Below are 25,338 nucleotides of genomic sequence, written 5' to 3'. Positions count from 1 at the left end.
AAAAAAAAACGTGTTGGATGAATAAAAAGTGAATTAAATTTATAGTTATAAAAAGTAAATGTATTATATATTTCATGAAATCTATCACTTGAGGTCACCATCTGTGGTCCATGGATCACATCCGTCCCATGGGAGGCGTACAAACTAAAAAAGAAACATTTTTTAATTTAACAGTACCCTTTCTTTTCTGCATTTCTGAAGAAAACCATATCGAGAAAATCTCAAAAACCACTTGCGAGTGCTTTGTTAAAAAACATCGTGTATGCATATTGAAGTGGGGACATTTTTTGAACATTCTAAAATAATGATTGAATTGTTGTCCCGCTGCGCCTCCAAAAAGATTGAATATAGCCCTTGACTGTAGATCAATGGATTGAAGATCTTTGATGTATCACATTGAAAATAGGTTCAGGGGCCACAAGCTAGGAAAGGCAGAACTATAAGGGTTATTTCTTTAACAAACTCCAAATTCATTCCAAATAACGCAATTTAAGGCCATTTTTTTAAATTTCGGAGAAAAGCGTCGAGATATTTCCCCGCAAAGATTTATCTTAGCAAAAATATTAGAGAAAATTCAGGCTCTCGCATATGTAAATGCAAGAAGAGGGGGTTCTGGGAAAATTTTTGATACTGAAGTTTTGAAACTGTAAATTTAAGCCATGTTCAGGGAAATATGGGGGAAAGTTCAAGGGAGCCATCATCTCCGAAAATGATTTGAAGAAGACGTATTAAAAACACTATTATCTTAAGGTGACTTAGTGACGTTAGAGAAGTGGGATTCGGGACATCTTTTAACAGAATTTTCAGACGAAAAATTTACACTATGCACCAGCTTTACATTGTAATTGTCAAAAATAGCAAATTATCAACTTAATTTTAATTCAAAAAATGAAATCATATTTCAAAAAAAAAAAAAAAAAAAAATAATAAAAATAAAATAAAATAAAATAAATAAATAAATTTCCTAGTGTTGTAAGCAGGGTTGCCAGACGTCCCGGATTTCAAGGGACAGTCCCGTATTTTGAAAAATTGTCCCGCATCCCGGGGAAATCCCATACAGGATGGCTAAAGTCCCGTATTTTAGCTAATAACAATATTTTACAAAACGTGACATTATTTTAAAGGGAAAAAATTAAAGTAAAGCAAAAAATGTGAAGCCAAGAGCAATAAGAAAATTAAAGAGCAAAAAATTCATAGACGGCTGACTTTATAGTAAACTGCTTAACTAACTCATTGATTGAATCAGACTTGGATTTAGTCAGTTTCATCATTTTCAACCGACAATATCAACGCTAATTTTGAAACAAAGCGGTCAACATATACCCTACTTAGAGAGCAAAACAGAAATTTACTTATGTCAGGGTGTTTTGCTCATACAGTTAACACTGGATTTCGCCATGCTGCTGATGCTTTAGAAATTGATGTCCAAACTATTATTTTAAAAATTTATTCACATTTTTCTAGATCTGCAGTTAAGCGGAATGAGCCGAAGGAGTTTTCTGACCTAGTTTGATAACCTAGAGTTTAAAGAGGTAGGTTCTAAAGCATATCCCGACGCGATGGCTAAGTTTAGTTCCTGCTGTAGATCGACTCATTAAACCTTGGCCAGCTCTCATGAATTATTTTATAAGCGAGGGAGAATCCATCCCTAAGCCTCTCAGAAAATTATTGCTTTTAAGTGAAGAAAGTACAACTACAACATTTGAAAAAAACCAATGAGGTTCCATTAGTTTTCCATTTTCTTAGTAATGTGTCCCCCGTTTTTGAAGTTACCCATAAAAAACTTCAAAATGAATCTACAACTGCAGCTGATAACTTTATGATACTATGATACATATGGTAAAACAGCTAGAGAACAGATTTGAAGGTAAGTTTTATAAATCGTTCGTCAATAGAACCTTAAAACATCTAAACGGTAGAAAAATACAATGTCTGATTGAGGGATACCAGAAATTTTTTGAAACAGCTGTGAATTACATGAGAAAGTAGTTTGGTTTCACAAATAAATATCCCCTTTTTGTTTTAAGACCAATGACTTGAATGGATAAAGTAGTTTTCTGATTTTCAGTAATTGTAGAAGAGTTACATATTGAAAATAAAGTATCAGTAGATGATCTATACGATGAGTTTTCACAATAAAGGAAGTTCTTAATAGCTTAGTTGCACAAAAAGCTATGAATATTGCCGATAAGTTGCAAATGGTACATTAAAATTATTTTACTCATTCAAATTTCTCCATTGGCTGGTATGGCATTGAAAACCAAGTTTTGTTCTACGATTCCTTGCATTACTATTTCAGATAAAGTAGTCACATTTAATAAGAAAATTTTTCAATTGCACCGTCAAACTAATAGCGAACGCAAGAAAATAAAATAATTAGCACCAGTTCCTATCAACGTCGATCTGTTTACCGAACTACGTTGTATTGCTTGCTTTACTCTTTGAGTTAGAGTTTCCAAAAATGTGCTCACCAATAAACATACTGAGAGGAATCTTCCAAAAGCTACTAAAACATGGTTGTTTATCACCCCTTAAAAATACATAACCAGTAATTACCCTCAATCTCAAAAATATACCCCTACCCCCTTTTACTCCTCGAAGCCTGTCCCGTATTTACTGTTATTAAATATGGCAACCCTGGTTGTAAGCAAGAAATAAATGAAAGAAAAACCCTATTTTTGTATCCAGGGACTAAAGTGCGCATTCAACTACAACAAAATTCTATTAAGTGCGATCAATTGCATCTACCAATAACAAAGCCAGAAATTTGCTTTGCCCCACCCAGAAAGATTTTTTGTCTACGATACTCTTAGAAAGAAATCGGTCGAATCGAAAGCAATCGAGTTGTATATATCCTTAAACGAAAGCAAGTTATCTTGAATAAGTTTTGATGTAGCAAATAAGACTCTAAAATTATTTCTAAAGGAACTTCGTCAAAACACTGTGCTGAAGTAACAGCACTTTGCGTAATTTTTGTTGCCAAATTTATCATCAAGTGGTTGAACATTTATAACATTACTCTAGTGACATATTCAACTCTAACACAATTGCCCGAATTCGATTTAAACTAGTTCTGTCTATCAATAGTGCTGCCAGAAATTTTATTTGCCTCTCATGCTCGCCACGTTAATGGTAGATAGAATATCTTCGAACCGAACACAACCGAGAAGAATCTGCCCGTTAGTCGGCATTGAAACTACCACTGCTTTGCATCAGAAAATGTGTAAATACTCTTTTTGGAATATTCTAGTACAATCAAAAGGGGGAAGTGCAAACGTAGACACCCCTTAGAGTCTACATAATGCCGTTTTAGAGTTATGCAAGGTACAACTGTCTCCCCTACATGTTTACCTCCAAGAAAATTGTGAAAGTTGTTTTTGTGCAAGTTCATCGAAGGGGTGTGGAGCAATTAATCGTTTTCTTCGTTATGCGTTACTGCTATTTCTTAAAAAATGATGAACGGATACATAAGAAAATTGGACCATACAGCAAGCCTTAGATATGAAATAAAAAACAAATTTTAATTTTTGAGATTTGTTTCTCTCTGGTGCTTTCATTTCTTTTTTAAAGATAAATTTGCCTTCAAATTCTTTTGCAAATCGATATTTCGAACGGAAAATAAAACAGATTCTCTTTTTACTTTTTATCATATAAATAAGAGAAGATTTTATCTTTTGTTGTTGACGCTATCACACACATAGCATTTCCGCTTTACTTTGCGTTTTGTTCTTTTGAACAGATATATATATATACATATAATCTTTACCTCAGCAAATTTTGTATTGTACTTTAGATGCCGCTAGAAGAATCTTTATTCGATTGTTTAGCGATAGAGTTACGCTTTTCTGAAAGCAAAATGACTCCAAGCACGAACTTGAAATAAAACTTTTTTTGCTAAAAAAACTGTTTTATAATCTTTCCTCAAAACAGAAAATTCGCTTTTAAAAGCTGGTTGCAGTATTTCTAGTTCCTCGACGCTGATGTGTTCTATTAAATTGAGTTACGTTTTTCAAGGAATACAAATAGCTTTTTTTAAATATATATTGAATTTGAATGTTGTAAATATTTATTCTTTTTTCTTTATTTTACTGGAATAGGGTTGTAATTTTACAGGGTGTGGCGAAGTTTTCTTCGGGGTTTGGAAGGCGTATTAGAACAAACATATTACCAATACATTAATAACGCTGACTTAACTAGAGAAAGAAACTGCGTTTTTTGTTTCACAAATGTTCGATATAAGAATTTCTCATAATGCAGTAAATATCAAGTTTAAAGTCTAATTATTGTTTCTCACGCTACAACATGCCAAGATCTATAGTAACTAATGCGAATACGAATATTTGGCGTAAATTGTGTAAAACTCGTGGAATAGGAGGCTGAATACACGATCACTATCTAAGAAGAACATAAAAAGTCACATGGAGTTAGGTCTGGAGAACGTGGTAGTCACGGACGGCGAAACCTCATCGAATCCGACGACTAAGAGACTCCTTGTTGAGGAAATTGCGAGCTTCTATCATATAATAGAGGGATGCACCATCTTGGTTGAAAATGAACGACTATTGATCATCACATGTTACAGCATGTGAAACTAAAGTTAGTTTTTAGACTTGATACCTGTGCAATAACGAAATGTTCTCGTATCGAACATTTGTGAAACAAAACGTGTATAGTTTCTTCCTCCAGTAGAACAAACGTGTTTGCAAAATGTATGTTTTGATAAGCCTTCCAGGGAATTGTGATACAGTAAGTAAGATAAAATTTCGTACTTTGGAAGAAAATGTAATGTATGAAGACAATGAACGGAAGCAGAAGAAAAAACAAGCTGCGAAAGCTGTAGCTTAGTCATAATCCAAGCTATAATTTAATTTTTGTAAAAATAGCTTTAGTGAATAAATTTTATTACTTGCTTAAGATTGGAAAATATCTTATTAGATACGTATTTTAGTTTTCATTTTGCTCCATAAAAAAAGGAAACATTTTCACTTTTTTTTTTTTTTTTTGAAGGCACAAATTTACTACCAATTATAAAAAATATTGTTTCCATGCAAGATTTATTACTTAATACAATACTTTAACTTTATGTGCTATAATTTTCAAAAGGAACTTCCAGTTTGTTCATTTTGATAAAGCTAAGTTACCTTAACTTTTTCACATTGCCCCACATTCACCTACTGCTGGAATTAACTATGTGGTCGAAACGTACAATGGACACGGATGGGTGTAGGTAACAGGATATAGTGTCCATGTATTTGTTACTCATCATATTACTGCACACATACGCATCAGAGTTCCAAAATCACTCCAGCTGTCCTTGTTTTATACTATGGAAGAGCCTCCAACAACTTGTACAGTCACTTGAGGACATGTAGTGTTCATGGGTTCATAAGTTATCTTCGAACACGTGCACGTCAATCTGACCGATACAATTAGAAACGAGACTGTCAAACCAGAACACGTGTTTCCAGCTGCCAAAAATTCAATGGAGTTGTTGGCAGATTCAGACAAGGTGCAAAGCTTTGTGACGTTCAGTATATAATGGAGCACAAGTCCTTCTTTGGCCCAGGAAGCCGAAATCACAGTGTCACTTGTTGAAGCACCAGCATTGATTTCTGCTGCAATTTGAGATAGAGTTTCTCTTCTGTCACGCTTAAAAATTCTCGTTAGCCTTCTTTGGCTACGTTACTTTGCAATACTTTTCAATGCATGGTGATTTTTGAGTTTCTTTGTCTAACCGGGTTTAGCGTAATTCAGACAGCGTTCGCACAACACGTATCGTACGGACGCAGTCTGAATGTTGCTTAAAGCCTTGGTTTCCTAGGAGCGAACACGCCGATCGTCGGCGTCGTTCTTCGCCGAGCGGAAAACTTGATTCTTCTGCGCATGCGCGTCCGAGCTAAATCGACGTCTTGAATGGCCACGCCGGAATCCACTTGACTTTGATTTCAGCATAACGGCGAGGAGCGACGTCGAAGATCGGCGATTCGCTCCTAGGAAACCAAGGCTTTACCTATATTCACTGTGCATTGCCGGAATGGTGATAGAATAAAATTTAAATTTAATAAAACCTCGGAGATGCCATGACCCGAATCTCTTATGCAAACCATAACACCAAGTTCAATTGTAAAATTTCTTCATCTAGAAGCCTTGCGTGTCTAATATAGGAAATTCTGATTGCATCACGTTAATCTGATTTATTCCATACCTCTGTGAGATCTATGTGCGCGCTTATGCCTGCTGTTTTGTAACTTAAGTGTACATAAAGCCTTTTAATGTTTTCTGAAATCACCTCCTTTTACTACAATCTTATAGCATTAAATTTGCTAGAAAAGTGACGCAACAAACTGTGAAAATAGTTTACCATTTTATTCTGTCTAACTATAATTTACTGCTCATTACTCTATTATACTAAACTCGTATGAGTGCACTAGAAAAAATAAAGCCCATTTAGAAAGTTATGTTGTCTGAATTACTTTCAATGTTTTAATATCTCAAAATTGAGTGTATATCCTGGAATTAGGAAGTAGCACTTTAAGATTCTCAGACATTTAGATACTATTTAGACTACAAAATTTTTAACTAAAAGCTATTTACCCAATGACTGGGAAATCCTGTTTCTTTACTACAAATTTAATCATTTTTAGAATTTTGTTTGCAATAAAATTTTTCTTATCAATAAAACTAAACACAATTATTGTTCTGTATCATTTTGAAACTAAAAAAATCCAATTTTATTCCTTCGTAAACGTCAGGAAATATATTATTGAATAAACAAACCATCTGATTTGTCAATTCAATAATTATATTTACGAAAATAATTGAAAAAATTTGCTTAATTGATAGCTAAAATAGGTTAGGTCTAGGAAAAAAACAAAGCGAAAGCAATCATCACACTATTCCGTTCTTGACAAGAATATGTGGGGTGAGACAGATTGCATTAGTATCGCGAAGATAGAGGAATTCAATAAATGTCCAATTTGCTCATTGGCCATCATTCTCGCTGTTTCTGCGTTCTTTCTTTCTATAATCAAAATAAATTATCTTCAATGTTTCATTTAGTGTCGACTTCATTAAGTTAGAGTTGACACATTAGTTGTTTCATTCCTTGTAACTTGAATAGAACAATGCATTTGTGTTAACATCAATTACAATTAATTTTGCCTTTGAACAATTTCGAATGTTTCTGTTCTAGTAGTAGAGTTCTCTAAATTGAAACTATTTTTCAAACAACTGCAGTTTTCTAGAACATATTTAAAAAGCTGGACATTTATTCATAGTTAATTTAATGAAAAGGGGGAGGGGTGCATTTTACCTGAAACTTTCAGTTAACTTGACCTGCTATCATAAACATTGTTTATTTGTTCTTGTCCTTTGTTGTCATTTTCTGTAGAAATGCAAACACAAATGAACTGTGCAACATCAACTTCAATAGTGTCCACTTTCATACTCTTATTTCCTGTTTTTCGCTCATCTTACTTCCTTTTTCTTTGCGTTCGGTTCAACGAAATATTCAAAGCGGCAAATACATTAGCAGCATTATTTATTCTCTTCATCACATAAAATGTAATGCTTTTATATTTTCAATACGGTTTAATGTTTGAATAAATTGTTCACCTCTTTTATTTTTATTTTTTGCAGTTTCATTTACTTTTTTCAGATTAATCTTTTTCCATTTTTAATGTGTTTTTAACGGGAATTTCAGTCAGTAAAGCTGACTGTAATTTTCTTTTAACGTCATATGCCACACGACTTCCTTAATGAACCGCATTCTCAAAAGGCCTAACTTTCTTTATACTAAAAGAACTTATTCTTGATCAACAAAAAAAGGCATATTTGTTTGGAACTGGCGAAAATTGTTCGGAAGAGCTAGCCTAAAAATGTTATGAAATAGTGTTTGCCATTTTCGGTGCAAATGGATTTTATGCTTTTTGTATATTTTTTAACTAGACACCTGTTGGACTACATGCCCCGTGTGCAATTGTAAAGTCAGCACCGTCTATAAATCATTATTTTTAAAACAAAACGTAGTTGACGTAAAAAGAATTTAGTTTTAAGTGAGTTAAATGTAAAAACAGTAAATTAAACGCTAGTCTGCAGAATTTTAGTGTTTAGAAGGACTTTTACGTAAGATTAGAAAAAAATGAAAATATTTTAGTCTGAAGTGGAAATGCACTTTTTGGTACAGGGCTATTTTGTTCAATTACAAATGAAAACCTTTTAGTTCAACGAAGTTCCGGCGAAGTTAGAAATTCTAAAACTTGAATATATTGCACAGTCACATTGCTTTTGAAATACAATTCATATAAATATTTATCTATTTTGCTTTCCTAGCAGCTTTTATTGAGCCCCCCCCCCCCCTCATAAAGTAAAAGTTTTCATTCCTGGTTCTTTTACAACAAATTTGTCATCACTGAAGTGAATAAAAGTAGTTCATGTATGTCGCTCTTATTGGTTCTGACTTAAATCCATTGGTTTCTGGTAAAACTCTGTGCTAAATGTTTAATTAGAAAAGCAGATTTACTGTCAGGCACCTAAGATACATAAACAGTATTTAAAAAGAAGGAACAGCAGGAATGTGATGCTGACAGATGATTCGCTGTGGTGGATTAGGTCCTTTAGTGACCATTTAAGTTTTCAATTTGTGATTAGTGTTACAAAAATGTGATACAATATTCAATGCTATTGCGTCTATACGATCATTCTAAAACTCCTCCATGTATGAAACTAATTTAGCAAACTTTGCAGAGTTTTAAAAATGTTTTATAGCAACATGCCTTTACAATTTAATAATCCTGATTTCAACATTCTCAAGCGAATTCTTCTATATTAAAACTTTATACTTGTACTTTTCAATTTACTTACAGACAAACTAAAGTGACATGAATTATTTTCTTCTTGAAAAAGACATTTTATTTGAAACTTCTGACCCGCAGCACATCTCACAACAACTCAAACCAAATTGATGGAGCATGGAAAACTGATTCACTGATCCGTTACCGGAAATAAATTTTTTGGGAAGAATATTTTCAAACTCCCTATAACTTTCAACTTGTTTAAAAAGAATTTTCTTTTTACTTTAAACTCGTTTCTTAAGAATTTCTACGTTGATGGTTTTTAACAATTTCACTGCAACTTTAAGTAACTTTTTTCTCATAAATTTATGAAGCAAAAAACTTAACGAACATTATAACTACCTTTTCGGCGAACAAAATTTCATTGTGATTTTTATAATAGTATAAAAGTTCATTATTTGCAACCGCAGGAGAATACGTGGTGCAAGAAAAGTTTAGTCAAAGCTAGCATTACCCCTTACACCAGTTCTGTTGCTGGTGTCCACAATACTGCATTTTCAGAACGATAGCTTACTAAAAATCTACTTTTTTTTAAAAAAAAATGATCTTCAATCCTCGAAACCGTAAGTTTTTCTAACAAGTGTACTTTTGTTTCAGGTTTTACTGCATATGATAAATTAGGTCCAAGAATTAAATTTTTTGAAACTTTCCACAAATGAAAAAAACAAAAATTTAACAAGTTTCAAACAAAGTGCATAATAATTTGTATTTACGTTATGGACGGTTTAAACATACAGGGTGTTTCTGAAATCTTGTGCAAAACTTTAAGGGGGGGGGGGGTAGTACACTTTTGGACAAACAATAGCATAGCAAAAGTAAGTGACCCAAACGTCTTCCGAAGGAGATAGACACCATTACAGTTTAGGGTCCAAAATTTCAAATGATCATAAAAAAAAACGGAAAAATTGGTCGATTCGTTTCCGATTTTCGCTAAAATTATTCTTTTTATCAGTATTTTCTTGAAAATAAATTCTGAAGATGTAGTTTAAAAAATACCGATAGAGGGACGCTTTAAACTTTGGAGTAATGAACAGCAATTTTTTACCGCTATTTTTGAATCTCATTAAACGTTTTCTAATGCTTGGACTTAACCTTAAATTTATAGTTCAAAATGTGAATTGTTGGGAGTGATTAAGTAGCGAAAAGTGAACTGTCTTCAAAGGTTAAAACACACTTTGTCACAAAAAAAAAAAAAAAAATGTATGCATCAAGGATAAATGAGCTGCAACCAACACACCCGGCAGAAATGTAGTTTGATAAGCGATGATTTGAATTTCGTCGCCAATGACGAAAGGGTAATCGCGCGCAGATAAGTACGATTGAAAGTGTGAAAGATTGTGACAAAGGGCACTTCAATCTAAACTGTCAAGCTGTAAGGGCACTATTGTGACTAGGTTTTTTTTAGGGTATATCTTTTAGAGGTATACGAGTAACTGTTGGACTTAAAAGGGACGTACAGTAGGTTTCAGACAAGCAAGTTGGTTGTACGAGAGTATCTGTCGCTACTTCGGTCGGAGCGATATGGTAGTAGCTTAGTGTAGGTAAAAATAAATGAATTACTCTTTTGCGGTCGGTTAAGGCATTCTAGAAACAGAAATGAGCTGAAAATCGCACATCATATGAGTGGTCGCTATCGTCTCAACAAGATCGCTAACATTAGTTCCATGCCGTTTAATACCTTCCAAGAAACTGATGGTATTAAGAAAAACAATAGTGAGTAGACTGTAAGACGCTGGTATATCTAACCGGCGTCCATTGCCATGGATTGGATTTTTTCGTCTATTGCATTTTCGCTGCACTTGATTAGCTGGGTTGTGACAGACATGAGGCATGTTACCTTCAACCATGAATCCCGGTTTAGTTTCAGTGGTCATAGGTAACCTATTTCACTCCATACTAGGCCGTGTTTGGTCTTGTTTAGCTGCTAGAGGCGGCTATACAACTTACGGTACGGTTTTGTAGCGATTGTGTCATAGTTGTGTCATCTTTTGTTCTGAATTTGTAATTATTTCCTTATCTTGTCATGGCCCACATCCATTTTAACTTTCGTGAAGGTCGCTCGTTTCCTTCTGGGTTAATGTTTTTTTATTTACTTATTTATCTATTTATTTATTTATTTTTTTTTTGTGACAGAGTGTATTTCAACTTCTGAATACAGTTCAGTTTACGGAACTTAACCACGCCCAATGATTTGGATTTCGATGTGAAAATTTAAGTTTAAGTCCAAGCATTAAAAAAAATGTAATGAGATTCAAAAATAGCGGGAAAAAAATACTTGTTAGCGCCCTCTATCGGCATTTTCGAACTACATCTTCAAAATTTATTTTCAAGAAAATAATGATAAAAAGAATAATTTTAGCGAAAACCGCAAACAAATCGACCAATCCTTCCGTTTTCCATGATCATTTGAAATTTTTGACCCTAAATTTTAACGGCCCCTGTCTCCTCCGGAAGACGTTTGGGACCCTTATTTTGATTACATTTTTTGTCCTGCTGTGTACTACACCCCCTTAAAGATTTGCCCAAGAGTTCAGAAACACCCTGTACAATAAGATTAATTGTTTGGTGATTAGTTTAAAGTTCCGGGTTGCTGCATTCAATAATAAAAAAAAAAAAAACATTCAATTATGTTACAATCTTATAGTCGAATTCAAAGATTATAATGCGGGAATTCATTTTTAAATGCCTTTTAAACAGTTTTGAAAGTCATCCATTTTAATGTCAAGATGCGGAGGTGCACACGGTAGCATAATCTCAATACGTATCAAGCATAAAGGAAAACAATTTATAGCTCCAAGTTCGAGCAAATATTATTACCGCAGTAAGTGTCCGAAAAGCGTTTTCTCCGGCGCCGAGCTTTCAATTAATGAATGTGTGATGTGTGGTTTTCTGGAAACTAATTTCTCAGGAAGTGAAAACGTTATGTCTCCATATTTGGTTTCGAAGCTGATAAGGACGGCGTGTATGGAACAAAGAATTGGATATTCGACTTTGGAGAACATGCGTTAACTAATTTATTGTTGCTGCCATTTGTTGTGTGACTTCGAAAATTATCAGCTATCCGCCGCTTTATTTAAAGTAAAGCAATAAGAGTATATAAGAGTATATAAGCAACTACAGTGCTTTTTTTTATTCGTTTTGTTATGCTCCTCTTGTTTGTTGTGATTACACCTTAGTATGAGGAAATTGGTGTATTTACGAGGAGACACAAAAATCGCTAAATGTTGTTGTAATTTTTCTTTATCACTCAAAAACTGTTCCGTTTTTTATCTGCTTAAAAGTACGTTTGAATCTTGTTTCTATCTTTCAAAAGAAAGAAAGATATAATTATTTTTGTTGCATGGATTTAACTAATGTTATATTTTAACGTTAAAACTTTAAACGTGTTTTTCTCCATGATGCAATTTTGCGTTCAAATTCGTATAAATCAAGAACTGATAAAGATAAAGTAATGAAATTTGGAGTATATCTTTTTCAAGCAGTTTACTTAATTTTTGTTCTCAGAAAATTTGAAAAAAAAAGAAAAAAAAAACGTTTACTGAAAAAATGTTATTTTTTTATTAAAAAAAAGTATATTCGAACTAAGTAGGAATGTGTCGTTTATGAACGAACGAGTCAAAAAGAACAAATCCTTAAAATGAACGTAACCGTTCGTTCACTTAAAAAAGGAACGACCGTTCTTTTGAACATCGAGCAATTTGATGCATTGTACTGATGCACTTGAGATAAAATTGCTTTTTTTTTGTGATTATTCATCTTCAAATTTTTAACTCTCAATAAATCTTGAATTTTGTTTTTCTCTGTGCAGTACAATATATTTCTTCGAACTTTTGTATTTTCTGCCTTATTCATCATTTTTCTTTTATCCTAGCAGTTCATTTGCAATTTTACAATGTAAATAAATCAGTAATCTTGGGTGTTATTTGTTTGGACGACTAACAAAATGTTTGAACATTCCACTTCCTGTCCCACGTAACTAGTAAAACATTCCTCACGCATTCTGTTGCCAAAATTATTTCTAAAAATATATCACTTTTCTGGCAAACTTTTGTCTTCTATAACATCCAGGGTCCTGCCCAAAAATTTTTGGGCCCTTCACAAATGACTTTTCAGGGCCCCTGTCCATATTGTTTACCCCCTACGTCTCTATATATACAGTGGCTCCCAAAAGGGTTCGTACAACTACGACTTTCAACGAAATAGGCCCCTATCCATTGGTTGGAATTAATATTTCGTAATGTGTATTTAATTATAAGATCTGTGATCAATTTTTAACAAAACTACATGAAAAGTTCTTAAAAAATATTAAAACCTAATTTTCTAAAAGCAAAAAAAAAAAAAAAAGTGGCGGAAATTTTATCTCACAAAAGTCTTCGTACACTTTAAAAAATGTCTGTATATTATTGTATAATCTAACTTTTTATTAAATTATTATTTAGTAGAATATCATGCAGTATCAAAAACACCTTTTAAACGTCTGGGGATAGATTTCATTCTTTTTTCTTTCTTTCTTTCTTTTTTTTTTTTTTTTTTTTTTTTTGTGTAATTTCCGAGTAAGTATTCAACCACACTTCAAGTCTTACTGTTTCTAGCTCTCTTTTCGTTTCAAAGACGTATTTTCGTAATCTAACCTGACGATATCTTTAGATATGTAATAGAGTTCAAATCAGGAGATTGAGGGGCTATTTTCTAAACTGTAGGACACTTTTCAAGGCACTAGACGCAAACGTTGAAAACCGTGTGATTCTTATCGTTATCTTGATAAAAAACAAAGTTGTTTCCAATAACCAAATTTTTGGCTAAGAGTTCAAAATTAGTTTATTAAATATTTAAAGGAACAGCATGATTCATTATTTTCTCAAAAAATTCCAAACTACCAAGTCCTGATGCTGATATGTACCCTCACACTAGAACACCTCCACCATCCTGATTAACTGATCCAACTAAGTTCTTAAAATTAAGTTTCTAATTTTTAATTCTACTTGCAATTATACAATAATTTAACTAAAAATGTTGAATTCATTTTTATCTGTAAGTAAGAGGTAATTCTAAAACGTTTTGAGCTTATTTATCCTTGATTTTGCGACGAAAAGCGTAAGCTTTCTTTTTTTTCTTACGACCAAGAAAATTTCTGCGGGAAGAGGTTCCATCTAATCCAGCTAATCAGAGAACCTGGCGAACAATTAAAGGCGAACATTAAATGTAAAATTTTTCATTTAACTCTGCAAAAACTTTTAGAGCACTCAAATGTGTATTTTTCATAATTTTTTAAAACTAAATCTCCGATTCCGCTTTGTCAACTTTGCCGGTTGACCTTTTCTTAACTTGTTTTCGGTTCGATTCTTTTCTTTAAAGCATTTTATCGAGCACTTTACTATAGAATGGAATAGGTTAAGTAATTTAAAGACATTTCAAACCAATTTACCGCTACTGTGAGGAAAAAAAATCAAATTTCGAATATTGTGTGTTGTTTTTTACGAATGCCATACATTTTAAAGTAATAAGCACAATATTAAGGAATAAATAAGCAAAAAATTAAAGTTAAATAACCTTTGAGGATCAACACAATGCAAAAATATTTAAAAAACAGCATATGATCATTTTAATCATGAATTTATTCGAAAATATTTGAGTGTACGATGACTTTTGTGGCGTGTTATTTCTCTGTCTCTTCGTTTTTTAACCTATTTCAAAAAGAAGATCCGTCAATATTTTCAAAAAACTACTGGGTTGTATTTAGAATGACATAGGAATGATGTGAAAAAATATTGGATTTCATATTCGAATTCAGTTTTGCGTTATTTCGGTTTTACTAAAAAATTTCAAAGTGTACGAACACTTTTGGAAGCCACTGTATATCACCTCTTACTTTAAGAATCTCGGACCCCTTTAGGCTTGGACTCGGGCCAACAGGTGTCCCGACTACCCCCCCCCCCTCTGCACACCCTTGATAACATCCCTATCGGTAGAATTACAGTAACCGGGCCGCGGCGATAAATATTTCATTCTGGCAACTCGCTACCTTACCTTGGCGACGGATCAATTTTGGCAACCATACACCAAAGCTATTCGTTTGGCCAATCAACCATTTCACAGTTCACTACACAAAATTGTAATGTATTTGTTTAATAAATCCTTTTTATTATGATTATTATTAATTCCATAGAATAAGATTTTTAATTTTCCAAAAGTTTTTTTTCCAATAAATGGCAACATATATTGTGTTTCTTCAATTTTCAGATCTTCGAAACATTTTATAAAAATTTCACATCGCGGAATGTTTGTCACTACTTTAAGTTATGGATTTAAAAATTAGTTATTCATATCTTCGGATACTTTTTTGGAATTTGTTCGCAGTAAGTAATTTTCTTTGTGTTTTACTGTTCCATCTTTAATTTAATTCATTACTTATCAAAATAACTTATTCAGTAAGTTTGAATTAAAATGCTAGTTATGATAACGTTCTTTGAATGGATTTTTGATGTGATTTAACTTAGATAGTTTTAATTTTAATTAAACATAAAATCTACTTAAGGGATTTTTCTATTTACGTAACAAGCTATTTCAGACTAATGTCGTTTTTTTATCAAACTTTTAATGTTGTTAAATTTGCTAGAAATGTCTGTTTCATTTTAATGTTTTTTTTAGGAAATCGAACATAAAAAGTGAAGGGTTATTTATGACACGAACCATTCCGTTTTATGTTCTTTCCCACACATATTATGGTAACATCTTGAAAAACGTAACCATTCACTTGTCTTTTGTAAACTTAATTTTAAAATAAGAAAAACAATAAAAATCAGAAAAAATAGACTTAATAATATGTTTCTGCATATTTTCATCAATTACAAAAGTAAAACTTTTATTTCCTTTTTTTGAAGCAATCACGAAAGTTTATTGTTTTTATTTGACCGTCTTTTGATGTTTGGCTCCTTTTTCAACCCCAACGTCTTCTGCAGGCGCGGCTCCTCCGGTCCTGAGCACTGTCCCCTAGAATCCATTTCTCCTGGTCGGTGGCGTGCAAGTTTTACACACGCGTACACACTCACACACATACTCATTCACCCACTCACACACATACACACATACACACTTACACACATACATACTTACACACATACACAGTCACACACATACACATTCGCACACATACATGCACGCCAATGTGCACACACAAGCCTACATAGACACAACTATGCACACATAACCGCCTAAGAGGAGGGACAGGAGCGGCTTCTAGAAACACTAACTCCAATGAGTAGGGTCTTGTCGCAACTCGTGATTGCGGAAAACATAATTTGAATTCAAAATTTCAAAATTCAAATTATTATTTTTTTGAGCAATCACGATTGCTTATTGCTTTCATTTGACTGTTTTGATGTTCCTATGATTTTATTTTACCACCGCCACCCTCTGCACCATCACCGTCGACCGGCTCCTCACGATGCTTTTCCTATAGCGAAAGCCGTCTCCAGGTTGCATTCATGTCCTGCACACACGCGTATACATACACAACTACACACACACGCACAAACACCTACACACACACACAAAAACCTACACACATACACAAACACATACACACATACACAAACACATACACACACAAACACATACACACACGCATACATACAGACACCTGCACATAAATACACATACACACAACTACCCACACATTCATGCCTGCACACAGACACAAACACATATGCCTACACACACATACACATGCCCCCCCACACACACATTCATACACACAACTACCCACACACTTATGCCTGCACACAGACACAAACACACATACCCCCCACACACATAAACACACATGCCTACATACACACACGCACACTCGTGATTGCGAAAAACATAATTTGAATTCAAGACGTCAAAATTCAAATGATTTTTTTTTGAGCAATCACGATTGCTTATTGTCCTCACTTGATCGTCCTTGGAGTTGTGGTTCCTTTTTCAATTTGGACCAGACGCCTCTGCAGCACCACCGCCCACCGTCCTCTGCAGGCGGCGCGGCTGCTCCGGTCCTGAGCTATCCGCTTCTCCTGGTCGCGGGCGCCCTTGTCCTACACTCACGCATGCTCACACACATACACACACACGACTTTACACTCATAAACTCACACACGCCTGCATGCATACACACAGGTCTACGCATACACAAAAGTCTACACACACACACACACAACTATGCACACGTAACCGCCCAGGAGGAGAAGCAGGCTTGGGGGGACAGGAGCCGTTTCCAGAAACAATAACTCCAATGAGTAGGGTCCTGTCGCAGTTCGTGATTGCGTAAAACATAGTTTGAATTCAAAGTTTAAGAATTCAAATTAATTTTATTTTTTTATTTTTTGCTTCCTTGCGGAAAAAAGGATCAAAGACAGAAGAAGGTTAATAAGCAGTTCTAGTTACTAAGGTGATAGTTGGAACCATCCAAAGCTCCACCCCTTTTCTTTTGGTCTATTCCCATTGGATGATTTCCTTTGTTTACAATGTAGTACTTTGTTTGCATTGAGTCTTATGTTTTTCAAAAACTATGCCAACGCGACTCGGTTACCGTAATTCTACATCCCTATCAACTGCCGTCTGTACTGAGTTGATTTTATTTTTTACTGATTATAACTGTCTAATTTTTTCTCCATTTAAAAAAGTAGTGTTTTTTTTTTTTAAATTCTTATCGGTACTGTGGAATAATTTTAAAGCACTTTAATATTTTTAGGTGAGTATTTTTTTTTCTTAATTAAAGTTATCCGTTATTCCAGCTGAGCTACAGACAAATTTGTTGTTATTTTATTTCGTTGTTCCGTGGTCTATTGGAAAAAAAAATATAATTATGTAAGTGCTGTGTCTGGAAAAATGTAAAAAGTTAATTTTTTGACATACAAAAATGGAACCTGTGATTTCGGAATCGAAAACGTATCTTACCATTCGGCAACTGAGAAATATCTTACAGAAGGAACTATACTTGCTTTTTACATTTAAGCCAGAATAAAAAAAATTTCATTTATTTTTTCATAGGCATATATTTTTACTCTTAGATCATTTTAGTTTTTTTGACCTTCAAAGCATATTACTGATCGAATGAAACATTTCGAATGTTCGTGAGTATGTCTTGCAGAAAAATTACACTGAAAAACAAATTTTAACGAATTTTCTGGTCTTTAATGTACTTTGGGTGCTTTTTATAGATTTCAAGATGGGGGCTAAAAAATTTGCAAAAATGTTCTATCACACACACCCACCAATTAAAAAAAAAATCATTTATACGTTTTGGATTATATAGGCTATCTTGTAGCAGTTATAAGTTTACTACAGTTTTTCTTTTTGCTACATTTGATCCATAGACATATTTTTAAACTCATCACAGATATAGAATATGTAACAAGAGAGTAGAAACCGCATTCACTTTTAGGCCAGTGCCAATAATGTTTGAGACCAAAAAAATTTAGAACAGGATAAAACCAGTTCGAAAGGCAAGAAAATCTAATAACATTAATAGAAAAAATAAATTACGGGCGAGCTGAGTTCGGGAAGGGGGGTGTAGGGGGGTTTAAGGGGGGGAAAACGGTTTATCACGATTTCCGGAAAAACTACGAGTCCTATCGAAAAAAACTAAATTGCAAAGTTGTTGGTAATAAAAAGATCTACAACTTTTTTATTTGCACTTTTTTTCTATAACCTCAAAATATATGCGAAACATTCAAAAAACCGACTTTTTGGTTTTTTATTTTTATCTCCCACAAAAAAAATTTTTTTTTCACTAAATTTAATGAAAAGTTACCTTATTATGTCCCAAATACACTGTAATTTTTTGGATTTAAAATATTTATTTTTTCTCCTTATTTTGGTTCAGTAGTAAAAAAGCATCAGAATTTTCAATCAAAAATTCTCACGTCAAAATATCTGATTTTTTTAAAAAATCGGAGCAAGTTTTTTTCGTTGAAATCTCTACTTTTTGATGGTATAAAAAACAATATACAATACTATGGAAACTTTTTGCAAAAAATGAAAAAAATCAAAAAAACTCGAATTTGAAAAAAAAAAATCATCACTATGTAAAATTTTAAGCTATTTATTAAATTAACAGCAAATACAATAATTAACAGCAAACACAATTGGAAAACTGATTATTTTTCATAATATTCAAGGTTACACAGTTCGAAATTGCGGAAATTACTCATTTATCCCATCCTACATTGTAGCTTGCTATTCGTAACTCCAAAAAACTATAGGGGGCACTGCAGTCACCGTCTAATGATGGATGAGAAGGGTATAAAACAAATGCATGCTGTAGCTTGATTTTTAATTATTTTAATACATTTTTATTTTCAGTTTGTGACAATGTCGCATGGAAAATTTCATTTTTCGAGTAATTAAAGTGTACATTTTAATAAGGAGCTTAAAATTTTTACATAGTTATGACTTTTTTTTTTTTTTTTTTTCAAATTCGAGTTTTTTGATTTTTTTCATTTTTTGCGAAAAATTTCTATAGTATTGTATATTGTTTTTTATACCATCAAAAAGTAGAGATTCCAACGAAAAAAACTTGCTCCGATTTTTAAAAAAAATCAGATATTTTGACGTGAGAATTTTTGATTGAAAATTCTGATGATTTTTTACTACTGAATCAAAATAAGGAGAAAAAATAAATATTTTAAACCCAAAAAATTACAGTGTATTTGGGACATAATAAGGTAACTTTTCATTAAATTTAGTGAAAAAAAATTTTTTTTTGTGGGAGATAAAAATAAAAAACCAAAAAGTCGGTTTTTTGAATTTTTCGCATATATTTTGAGGTTATAGAAAAAGTGAAAATACAAAAGTTGTAGATCTTTTTATTACCAACAACTTTGCAATTTTGTTTTTTTCGATAGGACTCTTAGTTTTTCCGGAAATCGTGATAAACCGTTTCCCCCCGCTTAAACCCCCCTACACCCCCCTTCCCGAACTCAGCTCGCCCGTAATTTATTTCTCCTATTAATGTTATTAGATTTTCTTACCTTTCTAACTGGTTTTATCCTGTTCTAAATTTTTTCGACTTTTTACCATTTTCAAAGCTATTGGCACTGGTCTATTTGATAAGTTTTAAGTTTACGACCTTGAGCATATGGCACTGGGCGTTCCATATCATTTCGATTTCCACAAGATCACGGTGGTTGAAGATGTCTTCCGGCACGTAGAAATGCCCTGGCATCGGTTCCCATAGCATATACTTTTGGATATTAAAATAATCTTACGAAAATATGAAGATATTGCTTCATAAAATTGACTTCTCACATCATAATTGGAGCATAATTAAACGTTTTTAAAGTAATTGCCATTCTCATTGGTCTGCAACTCGATTTTAGAAAATACTGCTATTTTCTGTGCAAGTCGGACATCAGGGTAATACATGAACATTACATCAAAAAGAAATGACCAGAGCGCAAACAATATATTGCACATGAAAACAAAAATAAAAAAAAGTTCTTCGAATTGATATTAAAAAAAATTCTCAAAAACCTTCCTACATAAAGTTGGGACTAATGAAGAATTTCGTAAAAGCAAAGAATAAAAAAGGCTGTAGATTTCAATATTTGCAGAAACAGTTCCTATCACTCACACTCCCAAGGAAAGTATTTTCATTGACCCAAAAATTAGAAAGCTTATTATTTTGAAGAAAAAAAATTTAAATTTAGTTTAAGTGATTTATGAAAAACAACATGGCTTGATTTTTAAAATGCTGTGACACAATTCTTAGGAAATAATAGAAGTCCTACATATGAAAAAGTAATTAAAGACTTGTTAAAAAGTTACAGAAAATTAAGATGTTCGATGTCATTGATTTTTTTTTTTTTTTTTTTTCCCATTTCTTTTAAATGTTTCTCCTGAAAGCATGGGAGCTGTGAGCGACGAGCTTGGGAAGCTCTTCCGCGGGTATATTCCTGCAACTGAAGCGCGATATCAAGGACAGTTCACTCCTAATATGCTCGGGATTACCGTTGAAATCTTATTAGAGACTAGCTGCATTGCCCGGCTTTGCCCGGTCTACCTTGAAAATAAAAGTTTTGTCAAGTGACATATGTTCAACAATCAGGCTCAAGAAAAAAAAAAATCATGCAATAAATATTTCCCTTCCAAACAAAGACGACAGATGTTAAAATACTTTTGTTGTTGTTGTCGTCTCTAATGACGTGCAGAGTGCGAAAGGTTTAGATGCCTCCAAAAGTCTTGATAACAAGATCTGCTATCTCTGGAGCCCGATGGCTGCACTACTCATTAGAACTCATTAGAATGGGGGTGCCATTGCCTCCGAAGTGGTTGGACTTCTGCCTGTTTGGACCGCGGAAAGGTATTTTATTTCCCTTCTACCACCCACAGGGTAATCCTGTGGAGGCACTCCCCTATCCGCCACATGGGGATGCGCTCAGTGTGGGTTACCAAATACTTTTAAGGTAATACTCTTAAAGAATTACAGTGAGAAAAATGGATTTAAAAAGCGAAAGCATAAAAACACAAAATAAAATAAGTTTAAGAAATTGAAAAGAGAAAGATGGAAAGATTAATCGATTCAAAAAGCGTAACCTTGGAAACGCGAAAGTAAAATGGTTAACAACTTGAATGCAGATGAGATTTTTTAAACTTGATTTAAAAAGGATTGTAACTTTTTTTTTCCTTTCAAGATAGAAGCTTAGTTTTTCGACCAAAGGTCGAAATAGATCTGGAGTAAAAAAACTGTCTCTTTTTAAAATGGTATCAAAAAGAAAACTGTGGGACAATTCCTTCACTTTTTATTCATAGATTTAATGAAGAGAGTATGTGGGCAGTTCTCAAAAGGTGGGAACAAAAAAGTTAACTTTGAGCAATTTCAAAAATTTTCGAATTTGATATCAATTTTGCTTTTATTCTATAGTATGCATACCTAGAACACAATATATGAACATGAAAAGACAGCAGGTATTTGTAAAAATTGTTAATTAGCAAAATAAATCAGCAGTTTGTAGGTAACAGATTTTGGACATTGTTGTCCTGTAGGTAACGGATTTTGGACATCATCATAATGCAAGTTTCACCATTTTTGACAACTGTTAATCTGATTTTTAACTTTTCCAATGAAAATTTTATTTACTACTTTTTGAATTTTACAATTTAATGATAAAGAGGATATTAATGAAGTACTTGAATGGCTATACATACTGCTCTTTACATATAATAAAGTTTTGGAATGATTTTAAAGAAGTTGATGAAAGGTAGAAAAAAGCTTCATGGGAATAATTATACAAACTTGTAGTTTGATTTATTGGGACAAATAAGGAATAAAAATAGAGACAAATAAATACGACATATATATTTTTAAAGGAAAAATAAACAAAATATGCTTTAAGAAAGAATGTAAAAAATGACATCAGTTTTAATAATGAATATTTTTTCTAATGTCATAGGAATTAAAACGATGTCTAAAAAAATATTGAAAAAAGAAATTCGTATTTCTATTTGGAGATCGTTAAATTATGTTTAAAAGAAAGAAGAGAAAAAAAATTCTAAAATAATAAAAGCGGCGGGAAAAAAAAATTGCTAGCACAAATGATAAAGGCGCCAAAACTGGTGCAGCTGACGATTAACTACATTTGTCAAACTGGAATCCCCCCTCTGATAACCTTTAGCTTTTCGTATACTGTGTTGTCGCCAACGGAGGTTTGCTTGGCGATTTTCGCGCAAAATGGCTTTTGTTCGATCATAACCAGCCATGTTTCTACTGCAATTTATGTATTGTTCAATGTGTAACGTATTAATTATGCAAAATACTAATGGATTACAGAAGATAACATCATAATAATCTTTTTTATTGATGTTAGAAGACAGTGGATTATAAAAAAATTATAAATAAACGAACAGAATTATCGGCGTCAAGATCGTAACGCGATTTGGACATCTCACATGTATGTTTAAGAAAAATTATTTTTCTTCTAAGATACTGAATAAAAGCTTATGAAAACACTTTTAAACAATTGAAAACTGATTCTGAGGATCGATAAATACCTTTAAAACGAAAACATCATACACTTAGTTCTCAAATAATAGCATTGTAAAGATCGCACTTTTTGGACATGCATCAAATTTCAAACTTACTTTTTTCTAAAATCGTTTACAAAGTAAATAATCTGTCTTTACTTTTGTTATTTGCGTAAAATATTAACAAAAAATTATTCAGTGTAAGATTCATGCCTTTAATTTTTTTTTGAAACGTATGGAAATAATTAAAAAAATTTTTTTTTAATGGTACATTTGCTCAGTTAACGTTTTGGTATGTCCAAAATTGTGCCATTTAGCAAAGAAAATATTTTTTAAGGGCATTTGAAGAGCTTTTTTTTCCATAATTTATGTCAATTCTTGTCTCTATACAGCATTATAATTTACCTCAAAAATTTTAGAGTTAATTAAAATTAAAGTTGAAGCTTCAAAGTTGAAGTCTGTGTTTGCTCCCACCTTTTGAGAACTGCCCATAACCTAAATTTCAGCTACGCCTAAATTGATTTTTTTTCGAACTGGTCTGCAAACCTCTTCAGGACTTAAAGGAACAAACTGAAAATTTCAACAAAATTGGCCGGTTAGTTCTCGAGTTTTGCGAGTTACAACACACAGACGCTTTTTGGAGAGTTCATTTTACACTATGTAGAGAAGTTTGTGATAGGGCCTATAAGAGAGTATCCACAGTTAAGGGATTTACAGCAACATAAAGTATGAAATTTTAGAATTTTTTTACAAACATCATTACTTTTTTTTTAAGATTATTTTATTCTTCCACAACTTTTTAAATAATACACACACACACACACACACACACACACACACACACACACACACACACACACACACACACACACACACACACACACACATATATATATATATATATATATATATTGTATATATATATATATATATATATATATATATATATATATATATATATATATATATATATATATATATATATATATATATATATATATTGTATATATATATATATATATATATATATATATATTGTATATATATATATATATATATATATATATTGTGTTTTATATTAGTTTTAAGCTTTGTAATTGTTTATATAAAATGGCAAATGACAAAAATATTGCACATGTGTAGAATAACTGTCATTAAATTGAGATTTCAAAAATTTTGGATTGTTCGAAATCTGTGGGTGATGGAATATTCTTACTGGCATATTCTTTTTCAGCACCTCCTAAAATATAAAAGTCACCACTTATTCATTGAGGAACAAAACCTTGTTTACCAGTGTTACCTGCAACTTTTTAAAATGAACGAAGTCGTTCAAACGAACGAGTTGAATGAACAGATCAAAGGAGTGAACGATCCTCTGATGAACGGATCATTAAAAAGAACGACATTGCCACCTCTAGTGTGCCTCTCAAAGTGATTTTTCGAAAATTCGATTTTCTGTTCAGATTTTAAGAACATTTTAACGAGCAAATTATCATAACATGGACGAGTAAATTACCATAACGTACAAGACGAGCAAATTAACGCAGCATATTGGCGAGAAATTCATCATCCATTATTTCTAAATAAACAGGCGAACCAAATGACCTTTTAATTTTCAACTACGAGCAAAGTCGTGCGGGTACCATTAAATGAAAATATACATCTATTCCAAAAATTACTTGGAGCTATCGACAAATTTTAGAGAATTAAAGCAACATTACTTTAAAACATGGGTAAATTGCTCAAACTCGTTTCCGTTCTTTACTCCTTTGTAATTCAATCAAAACAACCGCACAAATTAAATTGAGAAATGTTCTTTAACCGTTCTCAATGAAAACTAATTCAAGTTCGTTAAAATTTCATGAGATAGAATTGAGTTTAAATTATAATGGTGATATAAGTTTGATAATAAAAGTTTTTATGATTCGAGAGACCAAATCTAGTTCGGTTAATTAAACTCGGCAAACAATGAAAATACTTGCTAAAAACCAATTTAATTCGTATTCGTAGTTAATGATATCTCCTCATTTTCGTCTTACCAAGATTTTAAAGAATCTACCAGAGGCAATTACTGACGAGCTGGTTATAACTAAATGAAATTAGTTTCAAATTGAGTCAAAAAATACACTTATGTTAAATGTACATTATCTTTGTAAAAATATAACATTGTATGAAATACACCGCCAGCTCAGTCATTTCCAGCCGAGGACTGCAGTTTCGTGCTTATTAGCACTCATCAGCCCGGCATAGGAAAGTGACTTAGCTGGAGATGGAAAACCTCTTAAGGAAGCCAAAAGTGCGAAACAAACTGGTAGCTAATATAGAATTAGCAGACCAGACCAGTGACCGAAGCAATGGTTCGGTTCAAGTCGAAGATTGAACGCAAGGCAATGTATATTCAGTAAATTCCCGCCCATTAGTCAGGGCTAAAGCAAAATTATGTGAAATACACCGCCAGCTCAGTCATTTCCAGCCGAGGACT

This window comes from Uloborus diversus, chromosome 7, assembly GCF_026930045.1.
Source record: "Uloborus diversus isolate 005 chromosome 7, Udiv.v.3.1, whole genome shotgun sequence".
Lineage (NCBI taxonomy): Eukaryota > Metazoa > Arthropoda > Arachnida > Araneae > Uloboridae > Uloborus > Uloborus diversus.
This window is presented reverse-complemented; position numbering follows the sequence as displayed.